We start from the raw sequence: 18,170 nt of genomic DNA, 5'->3' as shown, positions 1-18,170 counted from the left end.
TTACATTCCTACCAGCAATGCCCCAGGGTTCCAATTTCTCCACATCCTCTCCAACATTTGTTATTTTCAGTTTTTTGATAATAGGTGTGAAGTAGTATCTTGTATTTTGATTTGCATTTCCCTAGCGACTAACAATGTTAAGCATCTCTTTATGTGCTAAGTGGTCATCTGAATATCTTCTTTGGAAAAATGTCTACTCAAGACCTTTGTCCATTTTTGAATTGGGTTGCTTTTCTGATGTTGCCAAGTTGTAAGAGTTTTTGTTGTTGTCGTTCTTTTGCTTTTTGCATATTCTTGATATTAATCCCTAATCAGATATATGATTTGCAAATATTTTCTCTCATTCTATGGGTTGTGTTTTCACTCTCTTGATAGTGTCCTCTGATACACAAAAGTTAAAAAAAAATTTTTAATAAATTTATTTATTTATTTACTTACTTACTTTTGGCTGCGCTGGGCCTTCATTGCTGCGCACGGGCTTTCTCTAGTTGTGGCGAGCAGGGGCCACACTTTGTCACAGTGCACTGGCTTCTCATTGCTGTGGCTTCTCTTGTTGTGGAGCACGGGCTCTAGGTGTGCAGGCTTCAGTAGTTGTGACACGCGGGCTCAGTAGTTGTGGCTTGCGGGCTCTAGAGTGCAGGCTCAGTCGTTGTGGCGCACGGGGCTTAGTTGCTCCGCGGCATGTGGGATCTTCCAGGACCAGGGCTCGAACCCGTGTCCCCCGCATTAGCAGGCAGATTCTTAACCACTGCACCACCAGGGAAGTCCAAAAGTTTTTAATTTGATGAAGTCCAATTCATGTATTTTTTTTTCCTTTTGTTGCCTGTACATTTGGTGTCATATGTTAAAAATTATTACCAAATACAATGTCAACAGACTTTCCCCTATGTTTTCTTCTAAGCATTTTAAAGTTTTAGCTCTTAAATTTAGATCTTTGATTCATTTTGAGTTAATTTTTGTATATGGTATAAAGTAAAAAGCCCCAGTTTATTTTTTTGCATGTGGATATCCAGTTTTTCCAGTACTGTTTGTTGAAAAGACCATGTTTCCCCATTAAATGGACTTGGCACCCTTGCTGTAAATCATTTGACTGTGTATGCGAGGGCTTATTTCTGGGCTCTCTATTCTATCCCATTGGGCTATGTCTATTCTTATGCCAGTAGCACACTATTTTGATTACTGTAGCTTTGTAGTAAGTTTTGAAATCAAGAACTTTGAGTCCTCCAGGAAAAGTCATTTTAATTCACATGAGATAAAAATTAAAGTGTAGATTAGTCTTAGATCAGTTAATGCAGAGGAGACGGCAATCAAACTAGTTTGAACACACAAGTTTCTGTTGGCATTATGCAAGTTGTAGACTTTCTCAGAGGCTCTGCCTAACAGTTTTTTAGTCTTTTAGATGGAGGAAGGGGTTGGGGATGAAGACCAAGGATAGTGCTGGCAGGGCTGTGAATTGGTCCAGTTGTTTAGGGGAACATTTGGAAATAAGAATCATAACCCTTGGAAATGGGCTACCATGACCAAGGAACAGCGTTTTCAGTAGATTAATAACAAATAGACTTACAGAAAAATTTGCCTGCAAAACTGTTCAACCCAGCATTGTTACCATAGTGGTAACCAACAATAAAAAATTGAGTGGAGCCGGTTAAATTATGGCACAACCATACAGTGGGATACCAGGTGGCTGCTAGAAACATCTTGCTGAAGCATATTTGTAGACATGGAAAGATAGTAATGATACCTATTTAAATTAAAAACAAATTATGTGTACTATGCAATTTCACAATCGTCAGATTTGGAGATCATAACATATTCAAACACACACATACACACACACACACACACACACACACACACAATGGCAGGATAGACACCATTATTCATTGTCATTACGTTAGGTCTGGCTCTCCAGAAGCAGATCCTGAGACGAGAATTTGTGTGCAATAGATTTATTAAGGAAATGCCTCAAGGAGAAACTGGTAAGGGAATGGGGGAAGCAGGACAGGAAAGGGGAGGAAGCAAAGCAAGGATGCAATTTCAGGCCAAATCCCACCGAGGGTAACTCCAGCCTGATCCCCCAGAGAAACTCTGTGGTGTAAATTATACCTCAGGCTTGTTCTAACCTAAGGCAAGAAAGCTGGGCTTTCAAACTCCCTCACCCAGCAATCATTGGCCAAAGACCACCGTAGGGGGATGTAAACTCCCAGGCAATCTGGATAAAGCCACTTGGTGGGACAGTCCCCTGAGGTAGAGCCACAGGTTACCGAAGTTGAGGAAGAAGTCTGCAGAAACGGAAAAAGGGGTTCTGGGGTGTCTGCGTGGAGCACCCCATTTAACATTATTTAAACTTTTGTAGGCAAAGAAAAGGCATTCTTTTTGTAATAACAAGTTATTTTAAAAAATATATGTAGGGCTTCCCTGGTGGCGCAGTGGTTGAGAATCCGCCTGCCGATGCAGGGGACACGGGTTCGTGCCCTGGTCCGGGAAGATCCCAGGTGCCGCGGAGCGGCTGGGCCCGTGAGTCATGGCCGCTGAGCCTGCGCATCTGGAGCCTGTGCTCTGCAACGGGAGAGGCCACAACAGTGAGAGGCCCGCGTACCACGCACACACACAAATATATATATATATATATATATATATATATATATATATATATATATGTAGAAACAAATAGCTTTCAAATTTCTTTGTAATCTCACATCTGTTTGATAGAATTATGCTTAGTATTCAGCGACAAAAGGCTCTTTCTAGCAGCCATGTTGCCCTGACTGTTCTGGCAATACTTCAATAAAGCTTTAAGGCTTTAAAATCTTCATTCCAGGGAGATAATATTTGTAAACCATAAAGGGTTAATATTTAAAATATATAAGGAACTCATATAACTCAATAGCAAAAAACCCCAATAATCTGATCTTAAAATGGGAGAAGGATCTGAATAGACATTTCCCCCACCAAAAAAGACATACAAATGGCCACAGATACACGAAAAGCTGCTCAACATCACTAATCATCAGGGAAATGCAAATCAAAACTACAATGAGATATCACCTCACATCTGTCAGAATGGCCATCCTCAAAAAGACAAGAAGTAACAAGTGTTTGAGAGGGTGTGGAGAAAAGGGAACTCTTGTGCACTGTTGGTGGGAATGTAATTTGGTGCAGCCACTATGGAGAACAGTATGGAGGTTCCTTATAAAACTAAACATAGAACTACCAATCCCACTTCTGGGTCAATATCCAAAGGAAATGAAATCACTATCTCAAAGAGATAATCTGCCTTCCCACATTCATTGAAGCATTATTCACAATAGCCAAGACGTGGAAACAACCCATGTATCCATCGACAAATGATGGATAAAGAAGATGTGGTATATATATATTTCACCTGTAAAAAAGAAGGAAATCCTGCTATTTGGGACAACAGGAATGGACCTTGAGGACATTCTGCCAAGTGATATAGGCCAAAGACAAGTGCTGAATTATCTCACTTGTATGAGAATCTAAAAAACCACTGAATCATAGAAAGAAAGATTAGATTAGTGGTTGCCAGGGACTGGTGGTTGGGGGAAATGGGAAGACGTTGGTCAAAAGGTACAAACTTCCAGTTATAAGATGAATAAGTTTTGAGAATGTAATGGACAGCATGGTGACCATAGGTAACAAGACTGTATTGTTCACTTGAAAGTTGCTATGAGAGCAGATCTTAAATGATCTCTCCACCACCAACACCACCACAACGAAACGATAATTATGTGAGGTGAAGGATGTGAACTAAACTTATTGTGGTAAATAGTTTGTAGTATACACATGCATCAAATCATTTTGTACATCTTAAACTTATACAATGTTGTATGTTAAATATATATCAGTAAAACTGGGGGAAAAAAATCCTCTATCCAGGGACTAACATATATCATTAATGGTAATGAAAACAATAATAATGACAGTGATGCCTTTTGAACCATCCTGTACATTGATGTTAGTAATAATGGTACCATATTGAAGCTCTCTGTGGGCTGGGTCCTGGGTAAAGTACTTCATTCATTATCTCATTGATTTTTTATAATAAACTTATGGGGGTGGGGTACAAATGTTAACCCTATTTCCCAGATGGGAAAACTAAGGCTGAGAGAGGTTAAACAATTCACTCCAATAAAACCAGTTAAAGGCAGAGCTTGGACTCATTTTGCCTGGTGCCAAAACTCACACTCAGAATCATTGCAATGTGCTATATGCCAATCCATGTGTTTCTCCTCTTATATTTTAAGATACTAAGTCTTGAATTCTGATCATGGGCCAGTTCTACTACTGTTATATTGTGCTCCTTTTTATATGTAATCCTGAGAATATTTCTCTCTTGGTTTTCCCAGCCTCTTTGGACAAGCCATTTTAGCTTCTTTCTGTTCATAGTCTCTTGGGAAAAGGGCTGATGGATTTGTAAAATTATGAGCAAACCCATCATTAGCTATGGAAAATACCTGCCCCAGTGCCTTCTGGGTTGAGCATTTTGTAATATTCAAACTTCAATCATTGCACTCCCTAAATGATAGCTTTCTCTGATCTAAGGGGAAACCTTACCTTTTTGTCTGCTGCAAATATACATGGTAAGAATGAACAGAGGCCAAGAGGTGTATTATAATGTGAGAAAAGCATTTTGTAGGACAGTATAATAAGGGTGATAATTTTAGAAATTGCCAAATAGGATAAGTGGGTGGTTTCCTTCTTTTCTTTAACAGTTTTCCTTTCCATCATCAGCTTAAGTCTAAATTCCTGGCATAAACTCTACATGACACAGATTGAAAGAAATAGAAACAAACAGATAGTTCAAAAGAAATGGAGAGGATTTAGTTGACACTTACAAGTTGAATTTCTATCCAAAGATTAATTTGCCTGCAGCGCACTCATAACTTTCCAGATTTCTGTTTACTTATGTATGAGAGAAAAAAAAACAAAACAACCAAGCTCAGCTAGGCTGAATCTAGCGATTAGTTAAATTACTCAGACATCCATTATTGAGAAACCTCAATTCCACTTGGATTTGAGGTTTTGTTTAGTGCTGCCTGATAATAACTTTCTGCTTGACTGATGGCTACTAATTCTGATAGAGGTAGGTGAATGTCAATCACAAATGGAAATAGACACACAAACTCTAGGACCCATTAAGACGGTTGCCATGATCGCATTCCCAAATGTGTGTTGATTCAAAATATAGGCTAAAGAGATTTAATTGCTTTCTGGATGGGAAACATTTATGATTTGAGTTTGCTGTTTGGGGCATGCAAAAGAGAAAAGAGGAGGAAGAGAAGGAGAGGGGCCTCAGGGGATAGGGAGAGCATCATGCCCCGCTGACAGGTGCAGAGAACAGACCCAGCATCTGTGGAAGGAAAGCTGAGTATTTGGAAACAAGGTGGTAGGAAATTAAAGCACCAGGAGATGATTAAGATGCTCAGGGAAATAGGCCAGGAAACTGATTGAATTTGTCCCAGTCAGGAGCCGGCTGCATCTCAAATTACAGATGGAGCCCACCAGCCTTCCTTTTCTCCCTCTTCTCTGAACCCATTGGTGTTGATTTGGTCTTAAAGCATGGAAGGAGCCCTCATGGAGCCCAGCTACGTGTCATGCGGTGAAAATGAACACTTAAAATGTAAACAGTTCTCCCAACTGCATATGCTCCAGGCAAATGGGTTTGGAAGAATTTCACCCACTGTTCTCATGGAGTGGCTGCTCTGTGGGGTACCTCTGGGACCAACTAGGCTGGGGTTTTCACTGTGTTTGTTTTTTTCTTTTATTTTTCAGATAAGCAAACTGAGGCTTAGAGAGGACAAAGAATTTGGGTGACATTCTAGTGTTATGCTCAAGCAAATGGGCTCAAAATCTGGATCTGCCACTTGGCAAATCGCTGGGTGATTTGGGCCAGTTTCCATCTCCCTAAGCCACTGCTTATTTTTCTGTAAAGTAGGGATGAAGACAAGAATATTGATGACATAGCATTTACTATTAGGCTTTACTGGGAGAATGCATGTAAAATGTACTCCATTTATTTAACATAGATTTATTGAGCACCTTCCATGTCCCAGATATTGTTTTAGGTGCTACATAGCCTTGCTTTTTGCCCTTAGGTGACAAACATAGCTAGTAGAGGCAGAGGCTGACCTTTCTCAAACATCTACTGGGGGCCAAGTTCCTCTGCTTATCTCTTACATGCACGTCTCATTCTATCAAACAGCAACCCTGAGAGGCAGGTACTATTTTTATCTCCATTTTGTAGATAAGGAAACCGAGGTTTAAAGAGAGGAATCAAGTAACTTGCCCAGGGTCACACATCTAGTGGGTGGCTGAATTGGGATTCATTCAATTGATCCTTTCAATAAATATTTATTGAGCACCTACTATTGTGCTAGACGCAGGGAATGTAATGATGAACAAACAGGACAAGTCCTCATGGGGCTTATATTCTAGTTGGGAGCCAGGCAGCAGCTAATTGCTCAACGACAATTTAGTTCTGACTGTGACAACTTTTAGGAAGGAGATATGTGAAGGCTAAGGGTGGGATCTGACCCGGTTTTAGGGGGTGACATTTCAGCTGAGATTTGAAGGGCGAGCAGGATCCGAGCAAAAGGGTGAAATGTAAAGAACGTTCCAGGCCGGAGGCCATTTTCACAGTATAGTTGCTACTCATGCTCATCTTCAGTCTATTAAAAAAACAGTACTATATTGGGCTTCCCTGGTGGCGCAGTGGTTGAGAGTCCGCCTGCCGATGCGGGGGACCCGGGTTCGTGCCCCGGCCCGGGAAGACCCCACGTGCCACGGAGCGGCTGGGCCCGTGAGCCATGGCCGCTGAGCCTGCGCGTCCGGAGCCTGTGCTCCGCAACGGGAGAGGCCATAACAGTGAGAGGCCCGCGTACAGCAAAAAAAAACCCAAAACACAAAAACAGTACTATATATAAAATGGATAACCAACTACCTACTCTAATTCTCCATGCTCTACCTACTGTAGATCATGGAGAATTATACTCAATATCTTGTAATAACCTATAATGGAAGAGAATGTAAAAAAAGAATATATATATATATCTGAATCACTTTGCTGTACACCTGAAACTAACATGACATTGTAAATCAACTATATTTCAATAAAAAATTTTAAAAATAGCGTTGGCTCCAACTCCAGTTGTGGGAGAAACCTGTTCTTCGTTTTCCCAGCTCAGCTGACAGCCCTGAGCCCTGGCAGACACATTTTCTCTGTAAGAGGGGTCGACATCATCTTATAGAATGAATCTTTTTCCCAAGTGAAGGCTTGTGATTTGGTCTTTGGCAAATTGCAAAACTAAAGGCATTGTGTGTGTGTGTGTGTGTGTGTGTGTGTGTGTGTGTGTGTGTCTTGTAGCTGTAAAAATGCCATCTCCAATTATATCTCTTAACCATCCCAGTTCTCAGCCCTTTTTCAGTGAGCAGGTAGTGAAGATGGTTGTTTTGAGTGACAAAGAAACTGACTAGCTCTTGGCAGTGAAACCTGAAAAACCCCCTACCTTCTTAACCACAGACAGAGGAACCCACTTGGCATCAGGGCCAAGGAACACCGAGTTGTCAAACATGCCTGGGAGAGTGACAGGACCATCTTCATGATTTCTCTTTGAGGGGGAGGAAGAGGACAGGCAGCAGACTCAGATCCAGAGGACTTTGAATTTAAAATGAGGAGGGTGTGGGAATTCTTTTCACATTTTTTCCCATAATTCTATTAAAACATTTTGTGGCTCTTGACTCAGAACTAGGGACTCAGACATTAAAAAGTTTTCTCCTCCCCATCCTCCAGGAGCTCTTGATCTAATGCAGGAAGCAGATATGTTTAAACAAGCAACTTTAATATGAAGTAAACTGTGCTCGGTGCCCATAACAGTGCCTGCCCCACATGGCACCTAAAAAGGTTTTGTTGAACGATTGTCTGCCTCCATGAATGAATGAATGAATGAATGTCTCTGAAAAAGCACCAGACAGACTCCAGTGTGCGAAAGCAAAGTATGTTTTTAAAGTGTGCACTGAGCTTGGGGGTTGATGTATGTAGGACTTGACTGGATGAAGAAGAAGGGGGAAAGGAGAGATATGGAGTCATGGGAAAACCTTGGTGTTCAGATTCGGGGGCCCACTTTTAAGCATGACTGCATCTCTACCTGCCTTAGAATATTGTGGCGGTCGTATTGTATTCTGCAGTGCTGCTCAAACTTGAGTGTGGATTGGATTTACCTGGAAAACTTGCTGAAACCCAGATTTGGGGACCCCACCCACAGTTTCTGACATAGTAGGTCTGGGGTGAAACCTGTTGACTGAAAAAAAAATACCCATACCATCTAAAAGTCATGTTTTGTTCGGGGAACTTCCTGAGGACTCTAGCCTGGGAGGCAGCCTCTCAGACAGCTCTGAGGAACTGTTCCAAAGAGGTAAGAGAGGAGCCAGGATATATAGGAGTTTTTGCTGAAAAACAAAAAAACAAACAAACAATAAAAATCCCATGTAGTCAAACATCAAAAGATTACTGCTAATCACAAAAAATAGACACCTCAAGTTAATGATTTTAGCACTTTTCTGTATTTGGGAAGATGCAAGAATCTGGGCTCATTGAAATTATTCCTTAGATATGCATCTTATCTAGAGCCAGTATCCAAAGCACATGCTTCCTGATTTTCTACATTCTGGATTCCCCTCAGGGCACACCCTCAGGGGTCAGGGTATTGGGGGCCTGGGGAGGCAGCTGCCATGGCTGATGGCTTGATGGCGGGCAGTATTCCTTGTTTACTGGAATGGCAGGAGACAGTTTTTGTTTACTGGAGTGGCAGGCATTTTTTGTCCGCAGTGCTTCCTCTTGGTCATAAATTTGACCAAGGTTTAGGTGGCATTTCTTGACCAACTTGTCCCACAGCGCTAGGAATTCTCTTTCCTAGGTCAAGCCCAAGAACTTGCATTTCTAGCCATTTCCCATGTGGTGGTGATGATGCTGGTCCTGGGACCACACTTTGAGAACCATTGGCAGAGTGCCTAAGAGCTCTGAATTCAAACCGCTCAAGTTTAGGACTGCCAGATAAAAAACAAGATGCTCAGTTAAATTTGAATTTCATATAAACAACAAATGCTTTTTTTTAATGTACATATGTCCCATGCAAAGAGACGTTCTGTATTTTTATGGGCTGCATCTGCAACCCTATTGGGTATATTTCCCAGCATAGTGGCTCTGGAGCCTTGTTATTTAAGGCAAGTCATTTACGCAATTTGTGCTTCAATATCTCCATCTACAAAATGGGGGCGGTAAGGATGCCCCCTGCCTCCTAAAACGCTTGAGATGATGAAACGATCGTGTAAGGACTTGCCGCAGAGCCATGCCTGTGGCAAGTGCTCAGTAAATGTCAGCTGTTATTATTCACCATTAACCTCAGCTGAGTAACTTTTTGGGGAAAAAAACATTATGCAGAGAGTGGTCTGTGAAAGGATTCTATGATTCAGCCTTTTAAATTTTAAACTAGAAAATATTTCTCTTAGAAAAGGTCCTTTTAGCTGCCCCCTCCCATGTCTGTAATAGGAGATTATAAAAAATGGATTGGCTGATTACATCTGAAAGCTCTCCTTCCAGCAACTCCTACTCTGGCTCAGGGCAGGATTTGGCTGTCCTCTCTGTTGTGCCCAAGTGTTAAATGTCTCAGGAGCTGGCAAAGGCAGGTCTTCAGGGCCAGGGCTAACTCCTGCCTCTGCAAGACAGATACAGCCCCTCGCAACCTGCTGCTTGCTATTTAGAGAGAGAGAGAGAGAGAGAGAGAGAGAGAGAGAGAGAGAGAAGAAATATGAAGTTGTTTCAATGTAGAAGCAATGTGAGTGTGACTCAATACCTTGGAATTAAACTTTCCCCCTCAATTATTCCAAATTTATGTCTATCTGGTTAAAAGCAACTGTTTTAGCATCATCAAAAAGCAAAATTGGATGGGGTCTTAGCTGTTATCCACTCTCATGGCTTCCATGAAAATGTGTGTATATTTATATTTATTATGTGTATACATATAAATCAAAAGCTAGGAAAAGCTTGGGATGCTTATTGCCCGTGTAGTGCGTGGGCAGTGGAATCCTGGTCCATTCTGGAAGCTGGAAAGCTGGTGAGGGTCAGCCTGAAACGCTCATCAGTAGAATGAGTGATGCAGGGTGCCCAGCGTGGGACTAAAATGTCTGGAGATTTCATTGGCCCTTGGTAAAATAAAGTTAACTAGATCAGTATTTTCCAACCTGTAGGTTGTAACCTATAAGTGGCTCATGAAATCAATTTAAAGGGTCATGCCCGACATATATATATTCATTTATTTATATATATTTATATTTTTTAGAAAAGAAACAGAATACAAAACAACAGAATTGAAAACAGAGTGCATTACACTGTACACAGGGTAAACATTGTATTGTGAAACTTTTGATACATATGTATATGTATGATAAATATAAATCTACACACATTTACCTGTATCATGGGTCATGGGACACAGTCCACAGAATTTGGAAGTCGTCAGAAAAGGGAATATGTAAAACCCCTTCCAGCTTTGCAATTTGGATGCTAAGACAGTGTTTTTTAACCAGGGGCAATTTTGCTCTCCCACAGAGATTTAGCAACATCGAGATGTTTTTGTTGTCACGGCTTTGGAGGGAAGGATATATGCTATTGACATCTAGTGAGGAGAGGCGAGGGAGGCTGCTAAACACCCTACAGGGCACAGCACAGCCTCCCAACAATAGAGAATTATCCATCCCAAACGCCAATAGTGAGGAGGTTGAGAAACGCTGTTCTAAGAGCATGTGTGGATAGAATGACTTATCTATAACAGTCTTGTTATACTCACTAGCATTTACTGAGCATTTAATATATGCACGTACACTTCTAAGTGCTTACATTAATGAGCTCTTTTAATTCCTACAGCATGTGGGAGATAAAATTATGTTCTCATCCCCATTTTCAGATAAGGAGACTGAACAGAATGGTGTGAAGGGCTTCCCGAGGTTACACAGTTTGCAGAATTGGGATTCAAATCCAGGAGTTCTGGTTCCAGATTCCTTGAATCAGCACATCACAGTTTCCAAAGCCTTTTTTGGTGGTAAAATATACACAACATAAAATTTGCCATTTCAACCACTTTTAAGGTGTAAAATTCAGTGGCATTAAAGACATTCACAAAATTGTGCAACCATCACCACTATCACTTTCTACAATTTTTGACCACCCCAAACGGAAACCCTGTACCCATTAAGTAGTCACTCCACGTTTCCTCCTCTCCTCAACCTCCTGTGAACCTATAATCTCTTTCCTGTCTCTATGAATTTGCCTATTGTAGATATTTCATATAAATGGAATTATATAATATATGGTCTTTGGTGTCTGGCTTCTTTCACTTAGTATATCTTTAAGTTCATCTACGTTGTAGCGTGTACCAGTATTTCATTCATTTTATGGCTGATTAATATTTCATTGTACGAATATACCACATTTTGTTTATCCATTTCTGTTGATGGACACTTGGGTTGTTTCCACATTTTGGCTTTTGTGAACATTGTGATTATGGATCCCAAGTTCTTTCATACAGATGGTGGAGAAGGCTTATGTCACTGAGAATGGAAAACGAAGACTGTTTTGGTTTCAGATACTGAGCCCTGTCATCTCACGGATTATTATCTTGTTTGATCTTCCCCAAAACCCATTGATGCTAACCCATTTTTACACATATGAAGAACAGAGAGAGTGAGTCACCTGCACAGGGTCATACAGCCAATCAAGGTGCATCATTCCCTGTCACAAAGGAGAAAGTTGTGTTTATATGATGCAGCAGAACTCTGAACAGTGGCTGCCTTCTGGAACGGGAGTTGAACTTCATTCCGATTTGCACAGAAATTGTGATGGGCAAAATTCCCTCACTACTCATATCGTACTGTTTCCAGGTACTATGTTTAGACATATGTGAAGAAGAATATGGGAATAAAGAGTCTTTTCACTGTGCAAGAAGAAAACTATTCTTTATCCCTAAGCTTCAGTGTTGTAATTTCCACTCATTCTCTGTTTGATGAGGCTTCCTTCAGTTTATTCATTCCTTCAGTGTTGCTGAGGGCCTACTATGTGCCAGGGACTGCTCCAGTCATGGGATACGGCAGTGAATAGGACAGATGGAGTCCCTGCCCCCATGAACTAGTGGGAGAGTCCACGTAATGAACAAATGAGCAAACGCCAGAGGATTTCAGACACTGATAAGAGCAGAAAGTTACACCTTGCTCTTTATTTATTTATTTTGATTTTATTTACTTTATTTTTAATGAAAGCATAATTGCTGTACAATATTATACAAGTTACAGATGTACAATAGAGTGATTCACAATTTTTAAAGGTTATACTCCATTTATAGTTATTATAAAATATTGGCTATACTCCCTGTGTTGTATAATATATCCTTGTAGCTTATTTTATACCTAATCTTTTGTACCTCTTACTCCCTTACCCCTATATCACCCCTCCCCCTCTTCCTTCTCCCTACTGGTAACCATTAGTTTGTTCTCTACATCTGTGAGTCTGCTTCTTTTTTGTTATATTCGCTAGTTTGTTGTATTTTTTAGATTCCTCATATAAATGATATCATACAGCATTTGTCTTTCTCTGTCTGACTTATTTCACTTGGCATAATGCCCTCCAAGTCCATCCAGGTTGCTGCAAATGGCAAAATTTTATTTTTTTAATAGCTGAGTAGTGTTCCATGGTATATATATATATTACATCTTCTTTATCCATTCATCTGTTGATGGACACTTAGGTTGCTTTTATATCTTGACAATTGTAAATAATGCTGTCAACATTGGGGTGCATGTGTCTTTTTGAATTAGTGTTTTTGTTGTTTTCAGATGTATACCCAGGAGTGGAATTGCTGGGTCATATGTACACCTTGCTCTTTAAACTTATCCATAGAATTTAATGATAGATAGAAGTCTATCCACAGAAGAGGGTTCTGAGCCCTAAGGCTGGAGGGCAAACCTAACCCCTTCAACTTTCAAACTCACCGTGTTCCCAGAAATGACAATGCATTTACTGCAAGGAATTGAAAATAACATCTTCCCTGATCCTTGGGCTCCTTTTGGTAGGAGGAATAGAGCCTAAAGCTGGACTCGTTCATGTCCTGCTTTTTCCACTCACTTTTCTGGAGTGCTGTTTGTTTAGGAAAACACTTTCAGGTTTCAAGGTTATCTTCGAAGTCAAGAATTGGCAGACTTTATCTGTAAAGGGCCAGATAGTAAGTAGATTAGTTTTTGCAGGTCCCCACTGCCGTTATAACATGAAAGCAGCCAGAGACAATACACAAATGCGTGGACATGGCTGTGTTCCAATGAAATTTTATTTATAGGCCTTAAAATTAAATTTCACATAATTTTCATGTGTCAGAAAACATTGTTAAAAATTTTTTTCCCAATCATTTAAAAATGTAAAAACCATTCCTAGCTTGTGGGTGGAGGTCTGGATTTGGCCCCTGGGCCATAGACCGTTAACCCCTGCTCTATAGCATCCCCCATAAAGGATCTTCTGGCCTCTGAACACCTCCTGTTCTACTCTAGTCAACTGACTACAGCTTAAGGGAGATGAGTCCATTTTCAGAAAGGTGTTGTTTTTAGAAAATATCAATCTTGTACTGAGTAGAAATATGCCTTCTTGTATCATTCATTCAACAAGCATGAAAAAAAAAATGAACATTTTAACTATGTAGGATGGAAGTTTTAGAATATACATGAAGGTAGAGAGAATAGTAGAATGAATCTCTTCATGCCCATCACCCAGCTGTGCAATTATCAACACGTGGCCAATCTTGTTTCATTTTCCAGCCTCACTCACTCCATCGTCATGCATGATCCTTCTAAAGAAAATCCCAGAAATCGTATCACTCCATCAGCTAATCATTCAGTACACACCTCTGAGAGAAAAGGACTGAAAAATTTTACCAAGGTGCCATGATAATAACTTAAAAATTAACCTTTATTTTGTGATATCATTTATATCCAGTCAGTGTCCAAGTTTCTTCTACTTGTTTTTGTTTATAGCTGATTTGTTTAAGTCCAGATCAAAATAAGATCTATGTGTTACATTTAGTCAGTAAATCTCTTGTCTCCTTTTTAAATAGGAGACTTATTGAAGTACAATTGGCACACAGTAAACTACACATATTTAAAGTGTACAATTTGATAAGCTTTGACCTATGTATATAACCATGAAACCATCACCAGTCAAGACATTGAAACATTTCTCTCACCCTCTAAATTTCCTGTTCCTCTTTGTAATCTCCCCTTGGCTTCTCCCAACCCCACGCCATCAACCTCCATTATAGTTCGACTGCAAATTTGCTGTCTGTCTTTATAGATTAGTTTGTATTTTCTAGAGTTTTGTGTAAATGGAATCATGCAGCATGTACACTTTTTTGTGTAGCTTCTTTTGCACTCATGATTAGTTTGAGATTAATCCATGTTGTTGGGTGTATCAATAGTTTATTCCTTTATTGCTATTGACTAGCATTCTACTGGATGTGGGTGCACCATGATTTATTTACCACTCACCTATTGATGAACATTTGAATTGTTTCCAGTTTTTGGCTATTCTAAGTAAAGTTGTTAAAAGAATGAAAGATAAGCCACAAATGGGGGGAGAAAATATTTGCAAAGCATCTATTCAACAAAAGGCTTGTACCAAAAGAAAGGACCCTCAAGTTTTAATAATAAGAAAACAAACAACCCAAGTAAAAAAGGAAAAGAATTTTAAACAGCTGCTTCATCAAAGAAGAGATACAAATGACAAATAAGCACATGAAAGGATATTCAGCATCTTTGCTTAGAGAAAATGCAAATTAAACCCAGAAATGAGGTATCCCTGCATACCTATTATAATGGCTAAAATCAAAAGGGCTGACCTATCAATTATCGGCAAGGATGGGGAAGAATTAGAACTCTCATATACTACCTGTGGGTATGTCAAATGGTACAGCCACTTTGGAAAACAATTGGGCAGTTTCTTAAAGTTAAATATACACCGTCGTAGGCAGCATAGTTCCCTCCCCACCCCCACCAGGTGACTTCATGCTAATCCCTGGAACCCGTCAATATGTTACCTTACATAGGGAAAGGAATTTTGCAGATATGCTTAAGAATCTTGACATGGGGGAAATTATCCTGGATTATCTGGGAAGCCCAAGGGTCCTTATAAGAGAGAGGCAGGAGGGTCAGAGAGAGAGATTTAAAGATGCTATATTGCTGGCTTTGAAGAGGAGGAAGGAATACAGGTAGCTTCTAGAAGCTGGAAAAAGCAAGAGAATGGATTTTTTCCGAGGGCCTACAGAAGTAACTCAGGCCTGCCGATACTTTGATTTTAGCCCAGTAAAATGCATTCCAGACTTCTGACCTGCAGAACTGTAAGATAATAACTTTGGGTTGTTTTAAGCCACTAAGTGTGTGGTAATTTGTAACAGCAGCCATGACAAACTAATTCATACACCTACGTATAATCCAGCCATTCCATTTCAGGTTATCTACCCAAGAGGAAAGAAAACATATGTACATTTGTATACACATGTTCTTAAGTCTTTTTAAATCTGTGAGAGTTCCCTCTCCCTCTTTGGCTTCTGCCATTTATAACAAACATTGAGGGCCTACCACTTCTCTGATCCTACTCCTTAGAAATAGAAAATAACACTTATTTATCTTTCTTTATGGGGTACCTGATAGGTGCTTCCAGGCCCTGGAGTTCTCTCTCCGTCTTCTGGTTTAAACAAGTTCTGTTCTTTTTTTTTTCTCTCTCTTTTTTTCCCTCCCTCTTTTTAAAAATTGAAGTAGAGTTGATTTACTCTATTATATTAGTTTCAGGTGTACAGCATAGTAGTTCAGTATTTTTATAGATTATACTCCATTAAAAGTTGTTACAAAATAATGGCTATAATTCCCTGTGCTGTACAATTGTATAATATATCCTTGTTGCTTATCTATTTTATACACAGTAGTTTGTACCGCTTAATCCCATATCCCTACTTTCCCCAGCCTCCTTCTCCCCACTGGTAACCACTAGTTTGTTTTCTACATCTGTGAGTCTGTTTCTATTTTGCTATATATATTTGTTTGTTTGATTTTTCAGCTTCCACATATAAGTGTTATCATACAGTATTTGTCTTTCTCTGACTTATTTCACTAAGCATAATATTGTCTAGGTCCATCCATGTTACTAAAAATAGCAGAATTTCATTCTTTTCATGGCTGAGTAATATTCCATTGTGTATATACACACACATATATATACCACATATTCTTTATCCATTCACCTGTTGATGGGTTGCTTCCAGACCTTGGCTCTTGTAAACAATGCTGCTTTGGACGTTGGGGTGCATTATCTTTTGCTCTGTTTTTCCACACAGTCTTCATCTGATTGTGTGGAAGCCTCTCATAAGGTGCTGTGATCCTGAGAATTTTACTCAGAACCCCGGTGTGGTTTTTCAGGGCGCTCAGGGTAATTCAGGATAGGATGTGTAGGATGTTGTTTTCCCTTCCCAGGATCCTTCAACTTTTTTGGGTAAAGACACCACAGTTTTCATTTGGGGCACCATCCTCCCTCTCTTTTTAGATCGTGTGGCTTTGTGGTGGCTCGATTAACCTCACTCTGTGGTAACAGGACAGCCACATGACCCGGGCTTGGCTAATCAGAGAACTCCATCACCTGGACAGTGGGGCTGGTTCAGAAATGAGCACTTGGCCTAAGCTGGGTCATTGTGGAAATGCTTGAGCTGTTAAATCACTCATCTATGGGTTTCTGGTGAAAACAAAATCAGAGTAAAGGGAATTAGGTTATCCTCCAGAATGTTAACTCCTACTGGGAGAATAAGATGGCAGGGAATCATTCTCAAGAGACACTGATGATGTGTTTCTCACTTGGGGACATTTTTGAAGACATCTAGGAAGAGCCTGGCAATGTCAGTGGCTTCGTTCATGTATTTGATCAGTGCACAAAGACACATCAGCCTCAGTGTATCACTTGGCTGGGCCACTGGCGATGGATTGGGATTGGCTTTCAGTTCTGTTTAGGTTTCCAGGCTGTTTGATCCTGACCCTGATTTACCTACCCAAGTACTCCTTCCATCCCTTTTACTCTCTTAAATAGAGGTCTTCCTGCCAAATTCAGACCACTATCAAAGCCCTGCTCAGCTTCTCCTTCTCCACTGAGGGTCCTCTGACTCTTCCACCTCCAGTGGCTTCCTCAGTCTTCTAGCCAAACTGCAGCTAAAGACAAAATTGTGGCAAACGCTTATTTCTGACTGTTTCCGATCTTTCTAACCACATTTCAGGAACTTCAAGGTCAGATGTACCTCTTGTTTGTATAGAGATCCTGGCAGTTCTTTCATAAATATTTACTATGTACTGAAGTTTCCAGATAGGCAAGGTCCCTGTCTTCATGGAGGTTGCAATATAGGAAAAACATAATCAATAGGCAAATAAATGAGAATATGTCATATAATGATGACAATCAAACAAGGTAATGGTATAACAAGCAATAGGAGGAGGGACCACAATAACATGGTGGTGAAGAGGCTTCTTTGAAAAAGTGGCATTCGAATGGACGCTTAACCAATAGATTGATTGACTTCTTTCCCTGTTTTTGGTTTTAGCTTGGTGGTTTGTGGCAAGGACAGTGGCCAGAAGAATTTCTAACTTCCTTTTTTCTTGTGCTTTTGCTAAATTCCTTCTAAATAGCCTGAAATGATCCAACAGAGTGTGGTAGACAGCCTGGAAGAGGGCCCCCAATGACCCCTGCATCTTGGTCTTCATGCCTGGTGTAGTCCCCACCCCTTGAGTGTTGGCTGGACATACTGACTTCCTTCTGACAAATCAGGTGTGGCAGAAGTGATGGGCTGTAATTTCCAAGTTTGGTTTATAAAACGACTGTGGCTTCTATCTTGGTGTCTCCTCTCTCTCTTTCATCACTCACTCCAGGGGAAGCCAGCTTCCATCTCAGGAGGCAGCTCTATGTAGAGATCCACGTGGCAAGGACTGTGGGCTGTGATCTGCTAAAATCCACCTGAGTGACCTTGGACATTGACCCCCCACAAGTAGAGTCTTCAGGTGAAACTGCAGCCCTGGCAGACAGCTTGAGT

General features: G+C 40.4%; 1 long non-coding RNA gene across 5 annotated transcripts in view; it reads left to right on the top strand.

Annotated features, from left to right (window-relative positions):
- The window catches only part of LOC114487826 (uncharacterized), a 151,729-nt gene that overhangs the window by 85,875 nt on the left and 47,684 nt on the right, over positions 1 to 18,170 (top strand). Inside the window, exon 3 of one of the 5 annotated variants that reach the window (XR_008619419.1) lies at positions 10,983 to 11,340. The exons of the other annotated variants lie outside the window; for them this stretch is intronic. This is a non-coding gene — a long non-coding RNA (uncharacterized lncRNA). Of the gene's footprint in view, positions 1 to 10,982; positions 11,341 to 18,170 lie in introns of those variants that run through there. 5 annotated transcript variants of the gene reach the window in all.

The sequence above is a fragment of the Physeter macrocephalus genome, chromosome 14 (genome assembly GCF_002837175.3).
Source record: "Physeter macrocephalus isolate SW-GA chromosome 14, ASM283717v5, whole genome shotgun sequence".
Classification (NCBI taxonomy): Eukaryota; Metazoa; Chordata; class Mammalia; order Artiodactyla; family Physeteridae; genus Physeter; species Physeter macrocephalus.
Note: the sequence above shows the minus strand (reverse complement) of the source record. Positions and strands in the feature narration are given on the sequence as shown.